This window comes from Cervus elaphus, chromosome 7 (genome assembly GCF_910594005.1).
Source record: "Cervus elaphus chromosome 7, mCerEla1.1, whole genome shotgun sequence".
NCBI classification, from domain to species: Eukaryota; Metazoa; Chordata; class Mammalia; order Artiodactyla; family Cervidae; genus Cervus; species Cervus elaphus.
In genome coordinates, this window is record NC_057821.1 from 28552140 (window position 1) to 28575772 (window position 23633).

Genomic DNA, 23633 nt, shown 5'->3' on the forward strand with positions numbered 1-23633 from the left:
GCTAGTGGTTTCATCTCTCCGTCAAGGCCAAATGTCTCCTATGTTCCTCTCACTCCACTGGAAAGATGTCCCATATTGCTTATTTATACCACTTTATTTCTTTCTTCCTACCTCCCTTCCTTCCTTTCCATTTTTTGGGTACTTTCAGGATCTTAGTTCCCCAACCAGGGATTGAACCTGCGTCCTTGGCAGTGAAAGTGCTGAGTCCTAAGCAGCGGACCCCCAGAGAACTCCTTCTACCCCTTTCTAGGTTGGCTTTCCCCTTTTGCTGTCAGGAAACTGGTGAACACATCCAGAAGACACTCTTACGAACCCAGATCGTCAGACCTGAGAGTGAGTACACCAGCCCTTGGGAAGACGGGCCACATGCCAGGGTTTCTAGTTCCGTCCACTCACAGAATATCCTGGTCAAGGAGGTCTGCACAGGGACCTCCCTGGTGGTCCAGTGGCTAAGACCCCGGCTCCCGATGCAGAGGGCCCGGGTTTGATCCCTTGTCAGGGAACTAGATACCACATGCCACAACTAAGAGTTTGTATGCTGCAGCTAAAGATCCTGTATGCCACAACCAAGACTGCAGATCCGGTGTGCTGCAACTAAGACAAGTTGCAGCCAAATAAATAAATATTAAAAAAAAAAACAACACAGCTCACTCTAACCTCTAAAAAAAAAAAAGAAAGGATTTCTCTGAGTGGAGAATGGACTGATGGAGAGTGAATGTGGATGAGCCAAGAGGAAGATTTTGAAGATGGAGAAGCTTCAGTCATATGAAAAATGGGTGCAGAAAAGGGCTTCAGATTTGTGGGCTGCTTGACTCCAGCTGGACAAGTCACCTGGAGAGGAAATGACTCCTCAGATGCCTCCTCGGGGCCTGGCACCATGCATGTTTCATGCACAGGGAGGTGCTTTTGTTTAATTATTAAATTTGTTTCCTGTTTGTGTTCTTCTTTCTCACAGGGGGATCCTCATGGCCTCTGGCCTGGGTGGTTCCGGCCATCTCCTGATCAGCCTCTTACACACAGGCCTCATCTCCTCCAGCCCATCCTAAGTCAGCTGGAGCTGGGGAGAGCAGAGAACCGGGAGGTATGGTTTAAAAGGTATAGGCTTTCAGACTTACAAGATGAAAAGAGTTACGGTGATGGATGGTGGTGACAGCTCCACAACAATGCAACTGTTTTTGATATTACTGAACTGTACACTTAAAATGGTTAAGATGGTGTATTTTATGTTATGTGTATTTTATAATAGTAAAACTTTGAAAAAGTCAGCTCTAGTCAGGCCACTCCCCTGCTCAAGGGTCAGCCAGCTGCAGAGCCCAGAACCTGCACTGAAGGTCATCACCACGTGGCCAACTGCCCCTCTGACTTACTCTGCTCCTCACCCTCATTCCTGGCCCTGCTCTCTGCCAGGGCAGACACCACTGGAAGAACTCAGAGAGGCTTTAGAACTGATGAATGCAAGCAAGCAAACACCTAGCTCCCTGCCCTGCGCACCCACACAGAGCCCAGCCTTCAAGCCCCTGGCCATTCTGTACCCTTTACTTCTGTCATCCACCCCTCTTTTCAGTGAAAATGAGGAAAGAAAAAAAAAAAAAAATGATACCCGGGGAAAAAAAGAGAGACATACAGCTAGATCTCTTTCAAGTAGTACATTCATGGAGAAAGTTCAGTTAGGATGTTATTCAGCGGTTACTCCCTGCTAGTGGAAGCTGAACTTTGTAACCATAAGCACTGTTCGAACTTTTTCAAGGAGCAAATACATACAATCCTAGGTTTACAATGAAAACAAAGAAACCAAACCAACAAACAGGCCAACCCATCTGTAAATGACTCCTGGTTCAAGAAGTCTTTCCTGACCCCTCACTGAACTCTCCTGCCCTCTGCCTTTTTTGTGACATTGAACCATTATGGTTACAACTGCTGTAACTAATGGGCCAGGTACCAAACTCTCCAAACCTCAGTTTCCTAATCTGTATAAGGGGGACAGTCAGTTCCCATGTGATAGAATTGTTGAGATGACTCAAGCAAATAACTGCTTGTTAAGTGCTGACCAGAGCATCTGTCAGAATAAGAACTTAATATATCTTTGGTTGTTTTTACTATTTTAAGAAAAAATTTATTTATTTACTTTTATTTTTTGGCTGTGCTGGGCCTTTGTTGCTGCACATAGGCTTTCTAAATTTGCAGCGCGCACAGACTACTTTTCATTGCAATGCTCAGGCCTCTCATTGCGGTGACTCTTGTTTCAGAGCACAGGCTCAGTAGTTGTGGCTCATGGTCTTAGTTGCTCCACAGCATGTGGGATCTACCCAGAACAGCAATTAAACCTGTGGGCTCTGCATTGGCAGACGGATTATTAACCACTGGACCACCAGGAAAGTCCTGCTCTTACTATTATTATAATTTATTCTAATTCCAAACAACCTTTTAATGTAGGCATTATCAACATTATAAATGATGAAAATAAGGCTCAGAGAAGTTTGGTAACTTGCCTAAAGTCACAAAGCTAATAAAGGGCTTCCTTTATTAGTTAGATGGAAGTTCATCAGGCATGAGTGAAAGTTGTGGTGAATTTGCACAGTATATGAGAGACACCATTTGGGGAAGGAATTGTAGAGGTGCTAAGGAAGTTTAGGAATAACTAAATCCAAACAAAGGAAACATGCCTGGTTGGAGACTAAAACTCAGGAAGAAAAAATTGATTTCAGGGTACAGGACTCTATCTGAAGAAAAAAATGTGGCTGCAGAAAAGTGTGAACTTCACGGGATCCAGGAAAGGGAGACCCAGGGGATACAAATTGTGAGTTGTTTAATTGCTCCCTGTAGGGAGGCAGGCTTGTTCTGGCCATGAGTATTCTTTCTGTTGTAACCTACTGTTAATCACACCAAATGGCTGTGATGTCAAGTGTATAATAGCACTGAACCAACATTCATGCTCTATGTATCAAAAGATGGGTGGAGAGAACTTCTTATGTCAGTTTGATGAAGAATTCATGATTACACTAGAATCTCTTGATGGGTTAAGCTGGACCAACAGCAGAGGCACATGGATTGTGTTATTTTGAGCGACTCTGCCTAAACGTGGTACCACCAGCCATCACAGGGACACTGGAAGAAATGAATAAATCCTGTGAAACTTGTATTCATGATAAAGATGTGGCTGGGATTTTGTTCACTTTATCCCACCACTTCCATTGGGACCTCCTTATCCCAGGAAAAGGAATAGCTGTGCACCTCCTGAGAGACTCTGGTCTCTTTTCTTTTTAGTTTACAGACGTTGGGTGCCAGTTAATGACTGTGTTTCCCTCTTTGAACTGGCTGCTAGAGAGCTCAGTTACAAACTGTAGTTTTCCTTCCAGCATGATGTATTATATTAACCTTACTCTTGGTTTTATACCATTTTTCTAACTCTTCATTTCCCTGGTTGTAATTTTTATTTGTTTAAGCTATTTTAGATTATGTTTAAAACAAGACCCTCCTCCAGGGGACGTCTTCCTAACCCAGGGATCGAACCTTCGTCTTCTGCAGCTCCTGCATTGCAGGCAGATTCTTTACTGTTGAGCTACTGGGGAAGCCCTGTTTAAAACAAGGCTGGTATAAGTGAATACCATGTTTATTCCAGGACTGGTATTTACTGTAATCTGGATGAAATGTTTCCAAAGAACCCACCTCTGTTGATTCTGATTTCTTGGTCACCAAGCAATATTCTGATTGGCAGTCATCTTTTCCCTTCTAGGAATCTTACTACTAGGAGGGCTGCATGCTGGATAGTGGGCAAAAGTATTCCATCTCAGAAGCTAAATGGTTTCTAAACCAGAGATTCAACAATATCTTGCGTGTGTCCCAGTTTCTCTTTGGGTGTGGGGATTATTCTAGAGCTCAGAAGGGAGCTTCCTGAGCGAAAGCACAGTATAACTGAAGGAGTCTTTTGGGCCTAGAAAAGAGAACAACAGTCTCAAAGGCCCCTTGCTGAATCATCTAACTTCGGAGAAAACAAAGCATAACTTTAGTTCCATCCTGATGCTCCAGGCCAGCTGCATCTATCTGGGACTTATCACCCCCTGTCCGGAAACCTACCACCCCCTACACCCGCCCAGAAGACTTATCACCCCCTGCCCAACTACAAGTGTCATCTCAACAAAAGAATACTCAAAATATCCCACTTGATTGACGTTTCCCTTATCGCTTCCACAAACCTCCCTATAAGTATGAAGCCTCCCTGATCCCTTTCGGCGCTCAGCCTGGTCATTAGGCCGACTGTCGCCCCTCCTTGCCTGAATAAAGGTAACCTACTTCTGTTGAGGTCGTCTTTCCTTTTCTGCCTCGCCGGAACCATGCCTTACATTTTTGGTGCCGAAACCCGGGAGGGGGCGAGGCACTCGTCTCACTCTCTCTCACTCTCCCTCCCTCTCACTGTTTTCCCCTTTTCCCGGAGTCTGGGAGCGCAAACATCCTCCGAGCTCACTTCTCTGCCAGGGCTCTTAAGTTCCCCTCGGGGACGCCTAGTGCCTTCGTGAGCGGTGCAAGTCTTGTGCTAAGGCTTTATTGATGATTTGCGTACCCCCAGGCCTCGGCTTTACCCCCTTTTCTCTCTCTCTCTGACGACCTCCAGAATAGGGACCTCTTGCCATTCGACCGCTCTACATGCAACACTCCACTCCAGCCGGCCCCTAGATTAAGGTAAGATCCGATCCGGACGGAGTTCTAGAGGCGCCCTAGAATTCAGTCCTCTCCGGGTCCCAGGGACCCCCGGCCCAGGGCCACTCTGTGGGCGACGGTGGGGGACGCTCCACCTCGACACAGAGCTCTCTTCTCATAACTCCTATTGCGACTGCGGGTGACGACTCGAGTTCCCAATAGGAGCCTCTGCTTGCCTTTCAATTATGGGGTCTGGCCACTCTGTCCCAAAAGATTCCCCTCTGGCCTGTGTTCTCAAAAATCTCAAACCACTCTCACTCACTGAACTCAAAGCTAACCGCTTAAAGCAACTCTGTACACAGATTTGGCCTCAATATCAATTAGACAATCAAGACCGCTGGCCTGAGGTCGGCACATTTGACTTTAACATTCTCCAAAATCTCACTGACTTCCTTAAACGGAATGGCAAGTGGTCGGAGATCCGCTATGCCCAAGCCTTTTGGGCCCTTCGGAGCAGGCCCTCCCTATGCCAGGCCTGCTCCACCCACGAGGTCCTTCTATGCACCTTGCCTCCCAAGCAAAAGGGCTCTTCTTCCTCAACTAACCGCAGACCGCAAGCTTCTGTACCCCCAGAGTTCGACCCCGTGGACGAGCCCCTCCCTACCCGCCACCCCGCCGCCCCTCTCCTTCCCCTTCATCCAACTCACCTACTGGCACTGAAACCTCTCCTGACTCTCCCTCAACCCTGCTACCCCATCTCCCCGACTCCCCCTCCCCCCTTCCTTCCCCCCCTGCCACACGGTCACGTACCCAACACATGTTTCCCCTAAGAGAGGTCGCAGGGCCAGAGGGCCCCACCCGAGTCCATGTGCCATTTTCATTGTCAGATATGAGCCAGATAGAAAAAAAGTTAAGATCATTTTCTGAAAATCCTACCAGATACAGAAAAGAATTCCTGAGACTCTCCCAGGCCTATAACCTCACATGGAGTGACGTATATTATATCCTAAATGCCACTCTCACCCCAGATGAAAAAGACTGTATCTGGCAAGTGGCAAAAGCCCATGCTGATTATTTACATAACCAAGACCGGAACAGCCCAGTTGCTGATGAGGCTGTGCCTCAGTTAGATCCCCGCTGGACTTACCAGCCCGGTGACCCAGGTATCAGGAGACTCAATCATATGATCACCTGCATTCTAGAAGGAATGCAGAAAAATACTCATATCCATGTCAATTACGATAGAGTCAGGGAAGTCACCCAAGGGGCAGACGAAAATCCAGCCTTATTCTTGGCACGCCTCACAGAGGCAGTCCAAAAGTATACCAACCTAAATATCACTACCCCTGCTGGGTTACTGTACCTTCATGTTCAGTTCATCAGCCAATCTGCCCCTGACATCAGACGCAAGCTTCGCCAACTAGAAAAGGGCCCTGAGACCACCCCCAGAGAGACCTTCTAGAAGTAGCCTTCAAGGTGTTCAATAATAGAGAGGAGGAGGCTAAGAGAGAAAAAGAACGTGAGAGAAAAGCTAAATATGCCCTTTTGGCAGCAGCAATTAAAGAAAAAAAAATCAGCCTGGCCCAAGTCATCCCAGAACGAGTCTTAAGACTCCCCCCGGACCCTGCTTCCGATGCAACCAGTCAGGACACTGGGCAAAGGCATGCCCAAACCCGCGGCCCCCGACAAAAGCATGCTCAACCTGTGGCCAATGGGGACACTGGAAGATGGACTGTCCCCGGGAGTGCCTTGGCACCCCTGGGGAGGTCCCCACCTCCCAGACCTGGAGAGTGGAATGTCCACAGGGACGCCCTGGCGCATCTGAGGAGATCCCCACTTCTCCCCGGAACCCCAGCCCAACTCTACAAGAATTGTTCCAATGATGGGGCCCGGGTTCCAGCCCCCCGGCCCATGTCTTGAACACGGGCTCGGAACTTAGGGTAGACGGGGTAGTGGCCGGAAAAAAGACCTCTTTTATAATAGACACTGGAGCCACTTTCTCTCTCTTAACTTCCTACTCTGGCCCAACTCAAGACTCAGAAATCACAATCAAGGGGGTCTCTGGAGTTCTCCTAAGGCCAAAAATCAGCCCTCCATTACTCTGTCAATTTAGAAAATCAACCCTTATACACTCATTCCTTATAATGCCTCAGTGCCCAATGGCACTTCTAGGGAGAGATGTGTTATCCAAATTGGGGGTCTTTATTACCATACCCCCCTCGATATAGTCTCTATATTCTGCATGCAAATGGCACCTGGACAGTCCCTATCCCTCACCCCTGACCTTCCCTTAGATCTACCTGCCTTAGACCCCCAAGTCTGGGACACTGATCACCCCTCAATAGCCAAACATCATCCCCCAGTCCACATTACCCTAAAAGACCCCTCGACTATAATCACCCAACAACAGTATTCTCTCACCCCAGAGGCCCACAAGGGACTTAAGCCTATCATAGACTGTCTTCTTCAAGCCTCTATCCTAATTCCTACCCATTCACCACACAACACCCCTATTCTGGCAGTAAAAAAGGGACCAAACTCTTGGAGACTGGTCCAGGACCTGAGAAAAATCAATGAGGCTATTATGCCGACATTCCCAGTAGTCCCTAACCCTTACACCCTTCTGTCTACCATACCCCCGACTGCAACCCACTTCACAGTATTAGATCTCAAAGACGCTTTTTTCACTATCCCCCTCCACCCCCTCTCCCAACCTCTTTTCGCCTTCACCTGGCAAGACCCCGAGACTCACGTTTCCCAACAGCTAACATGGACAGTTCTCCCCCAGGGGTTCAGAGACAGTCCTCACTTTTTTGGACAGGCTTTACAAAAGGACCTACAGACTCTCAACCTAGCCCCGAGTCATCTCCTCCAATACGTAGATGACCTCCTCCTTTGTAGCTCAACCCGAAAACTCTGCCTCCAACATACTGCCAAACTCCTTGAGGCCTTGGGATCCTGGGGTTATCGGGTATCCCAATCTAAGGCCCAAATAGTCCAAACAAAAGTCACCTACCTGGGACTTTCCATATCCCATCAACAAAGAACTATTCCCCCAGATAGAATCCAGGCCTTAATTAACTGTCCACTTCCAAAAACAAAAAGGGAACTCCTGTCTATCCTCGGCCTCCTAAATTTTTTCCGTATCTAGATCCCCAACTTCTCCCTCATTGCAAAGCCGCTCTATGAGGCAACTAAAGGATGTCTAGATGAGCCCCTCTTTAATCGTTCCTCGCTGGCCAATCCTCTTCACCAACTCACCCAGAGCCTCCTCCGAGTGCCAACTCTCCACCTGCCAGATCACACCAGACCATTCTTTCTCTTTGCACATTCCAGCCAAGGACAGGCCCTGGGGCTTCTATGTCAGCGGGCTGGAGACAGCTGGGCTCCCATAGCCTATCTATCAAAACAGCTAGACATGGTGACCAAGGGGTGGCCTCCCTGCATACAGGCCATGGCTGCTATCGCAGCCCTCGTACCCAAAGCAAATAAACTCTCTAGACATGCCCCTTTAACAGTCTGTTCTCCACACACCTTCCGAGACTTGCTGTCACATCGGGCTTTCCTCTCCCTTCCCCCTTCCAGGGTACAGGTCCTACATGCCTTTCTCCTCGACCCTCAGCTCTCATTCTCCCCCTGCTCTCCCCTTAACCCCGCCAGCTTATTACCCATGTCCCCTACAACAGACTCCCTCTTACATAGCTGCAGCCTAACAGTAGATCTTACCCAAAACCCCTTCCAACATGTAACAGATCAGCCCATCCTAGACCCAGACACCCCACACTGGTTCGTTGATGGCAGCTCTCAAAAATCCCCACCGTTTGCAGCAGGATATGCCATCATCCAGGGGGACCTTCGTCACAATCATAAAACACAAACAATTGAAGCTTCACCGCTGCCACCTCACACCACCTCCCAACAGGCAGAACTGATAGCTCTCACCAGAGCTTTAACTCTGGCTAAAAATCTAAGGGTTAACATCCACACAGACTCCAAATATGCCTATAACATACTTCACTCAAACATCCTAATATGGAGAAAAAGAGGTTTCCTAACCCAAAAGGGATCCCCTATTATTAATTCAGACCTGATTCACAAACTTCTAGAGGCAGCACTCTTACCAAACAAAGCCGCTGTCCTCCACTGTAGGGGACATCAAAAGGGAAGTCTCATATCAGCCTACAACAATGCTGCAGGCCAGAAGGCAAAGGAGATAGCACTGTCCCATCCTTCCCTCCAGTCCCCTGTCATCTTAGCCCTGACTCCATCTGACCCTCCCACCGCCAGAGAAATTTTCTCTTATCTACACTCACTTTTTCATCCCTCATCCAAGACACTCCAGCAGTTCCTCCGTAACCACTTCCCCATATCCAATACTGACCAACAATATTTAGATAACCTTACCCGCTCCTGTCAAACATGTCAACGTACTAACCCCAATTCCAACCTTAAACCGACATCCTTTCCAACCCATCAAATGCGAGGCAGCCTCCCAGCACAAGATTGGCAGATAGACTTTACTCATATGCCCCGGGTCCGGAGAGTCAGATACCTACTAGTCCTTGTAGACACATTTTCGGGATGGGTAGAAGCATTTCCCACTACAAACAAAAGAGCCCACACAGTGGCCCAAATCCTCCTCACAGAAATTATCCCCAGGTTTGGGCTGCCTTCATCCCTACAGTCTGATAATGGCCCAGAATTTACATCCAAGGTCACCCAACAACTTGTCCAATTCTTACAGATACCCTGGAAATTTCACATTCCATACCGTCCCCAGTCCTCAGGAAAGGTGGAAAGGATGAAGAGAATAATCAAAGAAACCCTTACCAAATTAACCCTCGAGGTACATCTGGATTGGACTAAACTTTTACCAATTGTTCTCCTCAGAATACGGGCTTTGCCCAGAAAGCCCCTGGGGCTGAGCCCCTTTGAGGTGATGTACGGAAGGCCAGTGCTCCCTCCTGGACTCCCCCCCCCGAACCTCCTCCCATACCAAGCTTCCTACACTCCCCTCTGCTGGCGCAACTCCGCAATGCCCTCTGGAGATACGTCAACCACAATCTGCCTGCCCCTGACCCCCAAGCCTCCCTGCCCCCTTTACAAATTGGGGACATGGTCTATCTGTCTGATAATCCCCAGGGTGACCTAACCCCAAAGTGGCAGGGACCATTCAAAGTCATCCTCCTTACCCCAACTGCAGCTAAACTCGAAAAGGTCACCTCCTGGGTACACCTCTCTCATCTAAAATGGGTCACCTCTAATCCTGCGCTGCCCTCCTTAAATGACACCTATCAGGTCTCCCTCACAGGACCCACCTCCTTAAAATTCACCCGGCGACAACCCCTGTCAACCATCGGAGAGGACACTGAATGACCTGGACTCTCTTCAACCTACAACTGTTCCTGACCCAACTACTACAAGACCTCTGGATCAGCGCCCCGACAGGAACCTCCTTCAAAGACCTGACTACACTGGTGTCTCAACTGTGGCTCCAGGGAACCTTCTACAACCTGACTCCAGACGAAATTGATTTCTTTACTCTCATTCTCTACATCATTCTACATCCTAATGAGCACTGTTCCTCCTCAGATTCAAACAACCACCAACTCGGGGCCTTCTGCCCCTCACCCTGACTGGCCTCTCCCTGTCTCTCTAACCATAACTGCACTCCTAATCTTAATCCTTGCTATAGGCCTAGTAACTGTCTCCCCTCAAGACATTCTCACCGCAAAAAAGAGAGAGACCTGCCTTTTCCTAGGAGAAGACTGCTCCTATTTTGTTAATGAAACGGGCATAGTCCAGGGCCGAGTCAAAGAACTTAGAGACAGAATTGAACGCCGCAGGAAAGAGTTACAAAACCTTTACATTCCCCAAAACCTGTTCCAACAGATACTCCCTTGGTTGCTCCCTTTCCTGGGACCATTGGTACTTATCATTCTATTCCTCTTATTTGGACCCTGTCTCTTTAATCTCTTTCAAAGGTTTCTCCAAGAACGGATTCGGGCCATCTCTTGAGATCAGGTAAAGACCATTCTTCTTCTCGAGAGCCTCACCTCAAGCTCAGAAAAAGGAGACTGTGGGCCCTAAGACGATCCTCCATTCCAGACCCAAAACCGTCGCCCCTATCCAGCAGGAAGTAGCCAGAGAGATACGGCGCCCTTTTCCCCTTTTTCTTATGATTTCAGGGTCTGGAATGAAGGAGTCTTTTGGGCCTAGAAAAGAGAACAACAGTCTCAAAGGCCCCTTGCTGAATCATCTAACTTCGGAGAAAACAAAGCATAACTTTAGTTCCATCCTGATGCTCCAGGCCAGCTGCATCTATCTGGGACTTATCACCCCCTGTCCGGAAACCTACCACCCCCTACACCCGCCCAGAAGACTTATCACCCCCTGCCCAACTACAAGTGTCATCTCAACAAAAGAATACTCAAAATATCCCACTTGATTGACGTTTCCCTTATCGCTTCCACAAACCTCCCTATAAGTATGAAGCCTCCCTGATCCCTTTCGGCGCTCAGCCTGGTCATTAGGCCGACTGTCGCCCCTCCTTGCCTGAATAAAGGTAACCTACTTCTGTTGAGGTCGTCTTTCCTTTTCTGCCTCGCCGGAACCATGCCTTACAATAACCAGTTCTCTTACTTCATTTTATATGAGGTAAACCCTTCTGTGATGCTTTCCAGGGGAAGACAGAGGAAGGAACCAGCATTAAGGAGAGACGGAAAGTACTAGTCAGCTTACTGTGTGAACACATTCATTTTGGTACTAGTAGCTGCTGACCTGGGGCAGGTTAGAGAAGCTAAGTGGAGATAAAAAATGGAGATAATTTATAAAATGGAGATAATAAAGTCGCCTCCCAACTTGCAGCTTCCCAGGTGGCGCTAGTGGTAAAGAATCGGCCTGCCAATTGCAGGAGACGCAAGAGAAAGAGACGCAGGTTAGATCCCTGAGTTGGGAAGATCCCCTGGAGGAGGAAGTGGCTACTGACTCCAGTATCCTTGCCCGGGAAAATCCCATGGATAGAAGAGCCTGGTGGGTTACCGTCCATGGGGTTGCAAACAGTCGGGCACGACCGAGCACCTGAGCACCCGACTTGTATAGATTAAATAAGAAGACTCATGTAAATCACTTAGCGTAGCTGCTACAACTATTGCCATTTCTATCGCTGCCAAAACTATAACCATCAGTGATGCTCACTACAATTCTACGAGGTAGGTTGGGTGAAGCGAAAGTTGCTCAGTCGTGTCGGACTCTTTGTGACCCCATGGACTATACAGTCCATGGAATTCTGTAGGCCAAAATACTGGAGTGGATAGCCTTTCCCTTCGCCAGGGGATCTTCCCAACCCAGGGATCAAACCCAGGTCTGCCTCATTGCAGGCGGATTCTTACGAGGTAGGTTAAGATGACATATTTTGAAGACTGGACGCGGGTAATGCGCGTTCCTGTCACTCCGCAGGCTGCCACTAGAGGGCAGGCTGAGGTAGGGTGTGCGGGAAGGAGCAAGGCCTATGGTTAGTTCTGTAAGCAGGAACAAGCGGCAACAATGGGGAACAGAAGCAACCAGCTCTTATCGAATAAGTGTGAGCCCCGGAGTTTTAAAAGTACTAGCCAGGGCTCTGCCTCTTTCTCCCCGTCCCTCTGCTCCTGAAGTCTGTCTGTCCGTCTCAAGGTCTCAGGTGGTCTTTTCTTTTCCGATGACTCAGCTCACAGGACACCTAAATCCACCCCCTGTCATTCATTCTTCTCTCCATATTCTCTGGGACTTAAGGACTCTTTTACCCTCAGATTTCTTTCGCTCAAATAAGTAAATGAGAGACAGGATACCAAATCCCCACTCCGGGGCAACTCAGGTTTCTCCTGTAGGCAGAGCGACAGCAAATAGCATGCATCATTCCGTCCTGCAGACCCTTAGATCCGCAAACTCACTTGATTCCACCACCATAATTCTGGTGACGACCCCCGTCTAGAGCCTTGTCCCATCCTGCCTTCCACCCACACGCTCCAAGCCCCAAGGGCAGTCCGTATGCAGAAGCTTCTGGTAATAGGGTGAGTGTGGGGAAGGCCTCATGCCCTTCCGGGTGCAAGATAGGCAACATCGAGATTTAAGGAGTTACTGCTAGTGTATTCTAAGCACAATTCTAAATGCACCAATAGTTGCTCTTTCAGTCCTGGATTCTACTGGTAAAAATTTCTGTGAATGCACGCTGTTTCACTTTTAAATGTCTCAGGCAACAGAAGGCATCACAGATTCTTCGGACCCACTGAGAAAGCCCTGGGCTGTCCATTTAGCAAGAGGACATTTCAAGAGGGGACTCTGGCTCAAGAGGATTCTGGCCAGTCTGGTCCCCAGACTCCTAACACTGGAGCCCAGTGAGGATCCAGTACAGCAAGTTTGGTTCTGTGAGCACCACAGGGAAAGGGCCTTTTTCTGCTTCTAGGAGGAACAGCTATTCCTGTGTGTGGCTTGTAAAGATCACATACAGCACAAAGGCCACTGGGTGCTGCAGAAGGAAGATGCTGGGCCTCATGAGGAAGGTAAACCCTTTTACTGTTAAACCAGGGACAAGCCCCGGGGTGACTGGCTGTATTACTGACCTATGTGCTAGTACAGAAAAATAAACTGCTCTATTCTCTAAACACAATTCTAGATGCACTAACAGTTGCTCTTTCAGTCCTGAATTCTATTGGTAAAACTTTCTGTGAACATACACTATTTCACTTCTAAATGTTTCAGGCAACAGAAGGCATCACAGCCTCTCTATCTGCAGAATCTATAACTCTGAGTGCTGCTCTGAGATTTCACACACCCTCCAGAATCCCCTTCAGATTTCTGAGTGTGAAGCGGACGTGATTGGACGTGAAGTTGTACAAATAAAAATGCTCACGATAAATAAGGCTTTCCTTGAGGTTGGCTCTATTATTTGGGCAAATAAAAGCTATGTTATTTCTAGAAAAATGAAACCAGATATATTCATCAGCTGTGTTTCTACTGAAAGGCAGAAATCTGACTCAGGCTTGTCAAAGGGTGAGTCATTGTCTTACTGAACAAACCAAAGAAAAGCCAGGGAGCAGGTGAACCTCAGGTACAACTAGAACCAAGGGCTTGAATGCAACTAAGACTCCCCATCTCTTGTTTCCTCCTCTCTCCCACAGGGGAGCTGTATGGCTCCTCCCTGGGAGAATGAGGGCTCTATCCTGCTTAAATTAAGGCTATTAATGTCTACCACATTGATACAAAGTGGGAAAAGTTATTTTCCTAAAACAAAATCTTCATCATTCTCTACTTATTTCTTGGGATCTATATATTGGAACCTTGGGCAAGTAGGCCCTACGTTTTCCTTCAAACAGTAAGATTCTATTCCTAATCTCCTGTTGCTTCAATTGCCTGGGAAACCATGGAGGTATTAACCTTGAGTTATACCGGTTCCATTTCTTTTACAGTTTCTTCTCTTCACTCTCAGCACCTGACTCTCTCCTTCCTCTACTACGCCCGCTGGCTCACTCTGCAAATCATCCTCTCAGCCTGCAGATCACCTGCTGTGCCGGATGCAGGCTCTTGATGTCATCAGTGAATCTGAGAAGCCATGATAATCCTGAGAACCAAGGAACACTTTTCTGCAGGATTCCAAATCCACGAATTAGAGAGTAGAGGCTTTTCCTCTCTATTCCAGGAGATGGCGCCAGAGGACAGGTTTCCGCCTTCACTCACTCGTGTTCCCTGCCTGTGAGACTGGGCACGTTTCACCCGTGCACCTCACTCAGTCCCCGTCAAGGGTGTGGCCCCTCATTGCTTCTTGTGCCTCCAAAGTCTTTGGTTCCTTGTTGAAGCCAGTGCCGCTGGCATCGTTGCCTGGTAAACTAGGATAGTAGGTCCTTCGCTCGTGTCTGGGATCCTCTGACCCATAGCGGGAATCAGTGAATGGAGGCGGCCGGGATGGTGCAGGCATCTCTGCCATGTCCTGGGTTGTCAGGTTCTCCTTCTCCGCTGCTGTGAGTTGGGGGTGGAGAGGCCGAAGCCATGGGCATCTCAGTAGCTGGTGGTTGGGGCCCCAGGACCCACTTGTGTGGCTGCCTTGTTACCTGGGGCTCTGGGCACCACTGAGGCTGGAAGGCTGGATTCCGGGGTCACCTTGCTGCTACTGGGGGTTCTGGCTCTTCCGGCTCCGTGGCCGCAGCTGGAGAACAGGATCGGGGCGCCGCCTCGGCCCTTCCCTCGGTTCCGCCTCCTCTCTGTGTCCCTGTCCACCCACCTTTACGCACAGCGTGGGATTCTCCGCATCCTGGGGTGTTGGGCAGAGGCACCTCTGTTTTACTGTGCATGTTTACCGGTTGTGGATGGAAGGGGAGAGACAAAGCCAGCTTTTCGCTCCTCCTTCTCCTCAAGTTCCAGTTTTATGTGCAGAATCTGCTGATCCTGTTTAGCTGGAGGCCTGGCTCAGCTGGAGCCTGAGGGGCCCTGGGGAGCCTCCCTGACCTGTGACCCCCAAAGTCCTAGGTCACCATCAAGGCCAGAAATTAGATTTGGGTGCAGGACTGCAGGGCCTTTAATGTCAAGTTGGAAAGTAATCCACACACTGGAGATTTCTGGCCGCCTTTTCTTTTTCTTGTACATCTTCCTGCTGCTGCCCAAGTGCTGGAGCTTTGTCTCTCTAAGGGGAGGCGCTCAGACCTCAGTGGCCTCATCCTGCACTCTCCAGATGCCACTTCCTGGGTCAGCTCACTCTCACACCTCCTGAGAGGCTGTTCTCACCTCCATCTCCCTCCTCAATCCTCTTCACTGCCTCCCACTCCCTGTTGTTAATAGTGAGCTTTTTAACTCAGAAAAGGAAAAAGAACTCAGGTGAGAAGTCCATCCTCATCCCCCACACTCCCACCCCTGCACCTGCATCCTCACCTTCCACAGTGATGATGGACTGGACGATGCCCTCCTGTCTAAGGCCACCCCTCAGCGTGGGCACAGGATCCAGCTTCATCCTCCCCTGTATCATCAGTTTCCCACGTTCTACTGGCTCCTTCAGTCCCGCATACAAATGTGCTGCAATTCCTTCCACTAAAAAAAAAAAAAAAAGTCCAACAAAACTAAATAAATATAACAAAATCCTCCCATAAACATCCACCACTCTGTGTCCAGTTTCCTTCCAACTACTGCTCCATATCTAGGACTCCCCTTGCAGAAACAGTTCTCTTACCCACTGGGTTGTCTTTTTATTTTTATCTAATGAATATATGCACGTAGATTTCAAAAGTAAAACTCTTCTGTAAGACTTGATATCAAGACTGAAGTCCCTAATCTTCCGTGTCACCCCATCTCTTGAATCTCAGAGACAGTTGTTTTAGTTCTTTTGGCTGATTCTCTGATTGTCACCTCAATGCCTCTGAATAGCATGCCCCTTACCATACTCCTCTGTTTTTCAGTTTTATGTATCATTTTTCATTCTGGTTCTTCTTTCACAGACCCCTCTCCTTCAGATATAACTAGAACTTTATTTTCCCTGAAATAAACAATATTTTAGCTTTGTTGTACTTATTTTAACTCATTCCCACCTCTCCCTAGAGTCCTGTCTTCATGAGTATCTGTGAACACTTTCGATGTTTCACCAACTTCAACTGTTTGCACAGACTCTCCTGCAAACCTCAGCGCTGCCCCATGGGGACAGGTTTCCGGCACACCTGGGGTCAGATCTCCTCATCTCAGCCTGGGCAGCCCTCTGCCGCTGGGTTCTGCTCCCCTGTGATCCGTTTATGTTTATCCAGTGAAGGAAAACAACACCAAAAGCTCAATGTAATATAGATAAGGATTATCTCTAGTGATGGGCAGTTTTGAACAATTATAACCTTAAGGTGAAAAACTTCCTTGTAGCTCAGTGGGTAAAGAATCTGCCTGTAAGGCAGGAGACCTGGACTCAATACCTGGATTGGGAAGATCACCTGGAGGAGGAAATGACAACCCACTCCAGTATTCTTCTCTGGAGAATCCCAGGGACAGAGGAGCCTGGTAGGCTACAGTCCATGGGGTCGCAAGAGTTGGACACGACTTAGCAACTAAACTATGACAACTTAGCAACTAAACTATGACAACTTAATGTCTGAACATGCTAGTTGTTAGAAAACATATTAATGAAATTTTCTGTGCATGCTGCATTTTAAGACTCTTAAGAATTTCTATGTGAAGATTGTAATTTAATATGTATCAGCCTATGAGTCACACAGTATCCTTTGAGGGGAAGAAACTGAAAATTAAGAACACTCTAGATATGCACTATCCAATGTGCTAGCTACTAGCCACATATGGCTATTTAAATTAAATAAAATTAAAATGAACACAGACTTACAGATATAGAGAACAGATCTGTAGTTGCCAAGGAGGCGGGCTGGGGGAGGGATGGACTGGGTGTTTGGAGTTAGTAGATGCAAATTATTACCTATAGAATAAATAAACAACCAGGTCCTACTGTATGGTACAGGGAACTATATTCAATAGCCTGGGATTAAACCATAATGGAAAAGAGTATAAAAAAGTATATATATGTAAACCGAGTCATTTTGCTGTACAGTAGAAATTGATACAACATTGTTAATCAACCATAATTCAATAAAATAAATAAAATATTTTAAAACTAATTAAATAGAATTAAAGTGCTCAGCACAATGGCCACTTTTGAGGTGCAAAATAGCCATGTGTAGCTAGTGGCTACCTGCCTGGACAGCACAGATATAGAACAATTCCTTCATCACAGAACGGTTTGTTAGACCGGACTGCTCATCATGATTTGTGGCCCTCAAGTCAGATACATCAGACACATGGGAGATGAAAGGGCTAATATTATTTCTCTTAGACACTATGTCAGATTTCTGTATGGGATATGAACACATATTAAGCTGGTGTGTAACAAAAGCAGACTAGGTTGTGAGTAGGTCTGGAGCCTTCAAGTACAAACTCTTCCCAGGTCCAAAGGAAACACCTGTCCCTCCACCTCCCTTCGCAGACTGAGGACACTCTCTGGCATCACTTACTAGGGGCTGAGTTCTCTCCTAGAGAACTCAGGAGAGAGTTCTCCTCTCCTGAGGAGAGGAGGGCAGGGCAGGGCCCTCAGCTAAGTTTGGGGAGGCAGTGAGTCCAGCTCAGGAGGAAGGAGTCTTTGAAATGAAGAGAAGGCAAAGGCAGGGATCAGCTGGGAGATCCCCTGGTTTATTCAGAAGAGCAGTTCTCAGTGTGTGGTCTGTGGAACCCTTGACATCAGTGAGACCATTTCATGAGATCCATGAAGTGAAAACTACTTTTAAAACATCACTAAGATATTATTTGACTTTTCACTATGTTGAAATTTGCTTTGAGGTATAAACAACAATAATAGAGACTATGGCAGGATACAAAATTAATGCACAGGAATCTCTTGCATTCCTATATACTAACAGCAAAAGATCAGGAAGAGAAATTAAGGAAACAATCCCATTTACCACTGTAATAAAAAGAATAAAATATCTAGGAATAAACCTACCTAAAGAGGCAAAAGACCTGTTCTCAGAAAACTATAAGACACTGATGAGTGAAATCAAAGATAACACAGATGGAGAGATATACCATGCTCTTTGATTGGAAGAATCAATATTGTGAAAATAAATATACTACACAAAGCAATTTGCAGACTCAGGGCAATCCCTATCAGATTACCAATGACATTTTTTACAGAATTAAAACAAAAAAATTGTACAATTTGTATGGAAACACGAAAGACTCCAAATAGCCAAAGCAACCTTGGGAAAGAAAAATGGAGTTGGAGGACTCAGGCTCCCTGACCTCAAACTATACTGCAAAGCTACAGTAATCAAAACAGTATGGTACTGGCACAAAAACAGAAATATAGATCAATGGAAATGGATAGAAAACCCAGAGATACACCAACACACCTATAGTCACCTAATTTATAACAAAGGGGACAAGAATATACAATGGAGAAAAGATAGTTTCTTCAATAAGTGGTACTGGAAACCTGGACAGCTGCATGTAAAAGAATGAAATTAGAACACTCCCCAATACCATACACAAAAATAAACTGAAAGTGGGTTAAAGACCTAAATGTAAGGCCAGACACTATAAAACTCTTAGGGAAAACATAGGCAGAAAATCCTCTTTTTTTCTTAATATATATATTTTTTTCTTGAAGTATAGTTGACTTACAATGTTTCAGGTGCACAGCAAGATGATTCAGTTATATAAATACACATATATTATTTTTCAGGCTATTTTCTGTTATAGGTTATTACAAGATATTGACTATAGGACACTTTGACATAAATTATCAGCAAGGTCTTTTTTGATCCATCTCTGGTAGTAATGAAAATAAAAACAAAAATAAACAAACGGGACCTAATGAAACTTAAAAGCTTTTGCCCAGCAAAGGAAACTAAACAAGATGAAAAGATAACCCTCAGAATGAGATAAAATGTTTTCAAATGAAGCAACTGATTAAGGATTAATCTCCAAAATATACAAACAGCTCATGTACCTTATTATAACAAAACAAACAACCCGAACTTTTTGTTAGAAGTGGACAGAAGCCCTAAATAGACATTTCTCCAAAGAAGACAAACAGATGGGCAACAAACACACGAAAAGATGCTCAACATCACTAATTATCAGAGAAATTAAATAAAAACTACAATGAAGTATCACCTCACACTGATCAAAACGGCCATCATCAAAAAAATCTATGAACAATAAATGCTGGAGAGGGTGTGGAGAAAAGGAAACTCTCCTACACTGTTGGTGGGGAGGTAAATTGATACAATCACAATGGAGAACAGTATGGAGATTCCTTAAAAAACTAAAAATGGAGTTATCGTGTGCATACTAAGTCGTTTCAGTTGTGTCTGACTCTTTGCAACCCTATGGACTATAGCCCACCAGGCTCCTCTTGTATGTGGAGATTCTACAGGCAAGAATACTAGAGTGGGTTGCCATGCCCTCTGGCCCAGGGATCGAACCTGTGTCTCTTATATATCCTGCATTGGAAGGTGGGTTTTTATTATTTTTTTTAAACCACTAGTGCCACCTGGGAAGCCCAGGACATATATTAAGTTAACCTCAAAAATGCATTCCAATATACATTGGGTGCAGAAAATTACTGTTTGATTCCACTTATATGAGGTACCTAGAATAGTCAAATTCATAGAGTTAGAAAGTACATTGGTAGATGCCAGGGGCTAGGGAGTGGAAAGGTGGAGAAGAGGAATGGGGAGTTACTGTTTAATGGGGACAGAGCTTCAGTTTAGGAAGGTGAAAATTTCAGGAGATGGATAATGGTGAGAGTAACACAACAATGTGAATGTACCTAGTGTCCCTGAACTGTACAGTTAAATATGGTTATAACGGTATGTTTTACATTATGTGACTTCCACCATAATAAAAAAACACTTTTAAAAAGTGGAGACTAGGATAGCAAACTGACATAGTAATTATTTTCACCACCACCTACATGCAGAAAAAAAGCAGGTTTGCTTTAATAACTCCTGATTGACACATTACCAATTCTTATATTTCCTTAATAAACCACAATGGTAAAAATATGAAAAATAATATATGTATAAATGAATCACTTTGCTGTACGGCAGAAATCAACACAACATTGTTGTACTTCAGTAAAACAAAATTAAAATGTATAAAAATTCTTATCTTTCCTAAATTATCATCTTAAATCCACATTGTGAAAGTATCTTCTGAAGCCTCTGAGATGCAGGAGCTTCTGGAAACCCGCTGTCTGAGGAAAGGGAAGCTGGAGACTGAGTTGATCCCCAACTACATGACGCTTCCAGCAGGGGAGCAGCACAAAGATGCTCAAATGATGCTCAAAAGATGCTCAAAAAGCATCAAAATGATGCTCAAAGATGCTCAAAAAGCAGCACAAATGATGAAAGCATCATTCTTTGAATAGGTTGATACAGAGCCCTTGTTTGAGTTTCCTGAGCCATATAGAAAATTCCCATTGGCTATCTATTTTACGTATGGTAATGTAAGTTTCCACGTTACTCTTTCCATACATCTCACCCTCTTCTCCCTTCTCCCCATGTTCATAAATCTATTCTTTATGTCTGTTTCTCCATTGCTGCCCTGTAAATAAATTCTTCAGTACTATTTTTCTAGATTCCATATATATTGCATTAGGATACAATATTTATCTTTCTCTTTCTGACTTACTTCACTCTGTTAAATTCCCTTTTTCAACAGTGATCAGAATCATTTATCTAATGTAGCGGAAGGAACCCAGATATCTGGTACCTAAAACACAGGTGCAAAATTTTCCTTTTGTCTTAAAGTTTATTCCTCAACACTTCCTAGGGAACAAACACAGCAGCCACTGTTGAAACTTGCTCTCAACTGGATGCAGCATAAAATGTTCTCATTTCTTCAGAAACAAATATAGGAATGTCCTTTGCAACAGTCAGACCATGTGTCTTCTGAGTTAGCAAGCAAATGCATTTAGAAGGTTAGAGGTGTGCAAGGTCCAAAATTGAAATCTGAGAGACAGTGCTAGAATTTAAGCAAGGCAGGATTTTTAGAGACTACTCAAATGAAAATCTAAGTGAAGCATATAAAAATTCAGTTCTTTTTATTATTTTTCAACTGGTAATTGATGACAACATTCCCTGGTAAGGATGGGTAAGTGGTGTTATCGCCAGGTACAAAATATCCCAACTACTTAAAGTAGGGCCCCCAAGAGGAGAAAGACACACAGTGGTCTCTGGAATTGTTTTTTGCCTTTTTTTTTTTTTTTTTTAAAGAAATAGTAGTGTCAGTTGCACACCACTGGCTGAAGGGGTTTTCATCCAAATGAGAAACTCTACCCCTTATCTCTAGTGGGACAGGCACCAGGTTCCCAGAAGCAGCAATTCCCATGTCCTGCAGCATGTGGTCTTTGACCCTGGCATGAAGAATAAGCTGGCATAGAGCCCTGACTGCTGGCATCCAGGCTAGATGATGTTTCATGGTGTGCAATTGTGTGTCAAAGCTTTCAGGTTGGGGGCACTGGTCTGGTGACTACAGCTCCTGTGAGAAGTCACATCCACCTCAAAAACCTCATGAATAGCTTTTCGGAAACAATGGAATTTATAGTCTATTAAGCTTTTTCATTCAAAACTTTCTTCCCTATGGATGCAAACCAGTGCCAAAAATTTAGTCACCTCCTTTAAATACAGGACATTTGTGTTATTCAGCTTGATGATGGCCTTGGACTCTTTGTGGTAAGCACTTCCACTTCTATCTTCCTTTAACCCAAATACACAACACACATCAATTACAATATCAATCATGTCACAGCAAAGTTCCTATGACTGCATATCCACAGGAGAACTGTCTGTTGCAATGTAGATTTTGCTGACAACATCAAATAGAAAAGCTTTTTCAATACCTGAATTTGATATAAAGATATTTAATAGGTTTTCCAAGGTCGGTAGCTGTGGGAAAAATTTCTGCAGCACCTTACTAAAGGCTGCAAATATTGAATGGTCATAAATACTAGTAAAATAAAAGCTAAGATGGAGTTTTTCTAGCCCAGCATCTGCAAGGTCATCATTGGCCCTTTGATGAATGTCCCTCTGTATTTATATTTTGTAACCATCAGACAGACCATCAACTTTGTGAATAAAAACCTCAAAATTCATGTCTAGGTTAACTTTGTAGGCTTCAGAAACAGTAAAGTTTTGTTAAAGCTTCCATGTAGTCATCCTGTGCATCAATGACATATATCAGTATTTCTGTCCCCCTAAAGATGATCTCAAACCAAAAGCTGGGTCAAAAAAGTCCATTTGCCCAGGAAAACCCCATATTTGGAAATTCACAAAGGAGCTATTAGAAATGTCATCTCTGTAAGTCTTGATGGTCCTTTCCAAAAAGAGGGTCTCGTTGGGTGACATTTTATAAAACACCACCTTCTGAATGCAGGACTTGCCCGTTGCTCCGGAGGCCCATGAGCAGAATCCTTGACTTGGAGCTGTCAGCACCCCACTCGGGCCACAACCTCCCCCGGCCCCCGTCCCAACTCCGCCGCCCGCCGCCTCCCCTTCCTCCTGCTTCACGACATAGTCAAGTCCTTTGGGAACGAATCCGCCGCGAGGTACTTGCCCGCGAGGGGTGTCTCCTCCGCCCGATACTGCAGGGACAGGGTGCTGAAGCCGCAGCCGCCCGCGCCCTGACAGGCCAAGCCAGACTGCTGCCTCCCCAGTCCGCCGCCGCCTGTAGGCAGATTCATTACCATCTGAGCCAATATAAATTTAGATGAAATCACACAGATAGATTGAGTGATAATTTTCTAAAATGCTTTATTATTAATATAAACAGAAAAGTGCCATAAATTGCTTTGCTTGGGTAGACTAACTTCTCCCCAGTAGACCACAGAGCTGGGGTGTAGACAAGTGAGCCCAGGGTGTTCCCATCCTCCCCCTGCAGTTTCCGTGAGGCAGTGACCTTCTCTCTAGTCTCCCCTCTAGGGCCTGACCCAGGGCCTGACTCAGGGGCTCAGTCAACACTCCCTGAAACACTACACTTGGGAAGTGGCCTCTTGTGTCCTAGTCAAGACAGTGACTTCCTCCAGTAGGCACCCCCAAATACTGACTCTTACAGAACTTTTGATTTGCTCTAACAGCAGGACTGTGAAGGTGGCAAGTGGAAACGTTGGCTTCTTTTGCTGATAAAACCATGGAGCCGGCAGCACTTGTGCTATTTCACAGAAGGCCACCAGAGGACAGAGAATGGCTGCTTATGACAAACACTCAGCCCCGCGACCCCGCCCCAGCCCCCCACTCAAAAGTTGTTTTTTCCCAAGTTAGCCTTAATCAGAACATGTTTGAACTTGGAGGATTTCTTGAAGGTGCATTGATTTGCTTTTCTTCTTTCATCTCACTTGGAAGCTAATAAAAGTCCACTATAAATAACAAATATAAGTTGTCATAAGTTGCCCTGTGACACATGGATGGTAAAATTATGTGTCCAGTTCTCAATCT

The 23633-nt window shown here is 45.7% G+C and overlaps 1 pseudogene; it reads right to left on the reverse strand.

Annotated features, from left to right (window-relative positions):
* Positions 1 to 21617: 21617 nt before the first annotated feature.
* On the reverse strand, positions 21618 to 22882 carry LOC122696801 (annotated as a pseudogene).
* Between the last annotated feature and the right edge of the window lie 751 nt (positions 22883 to 23633).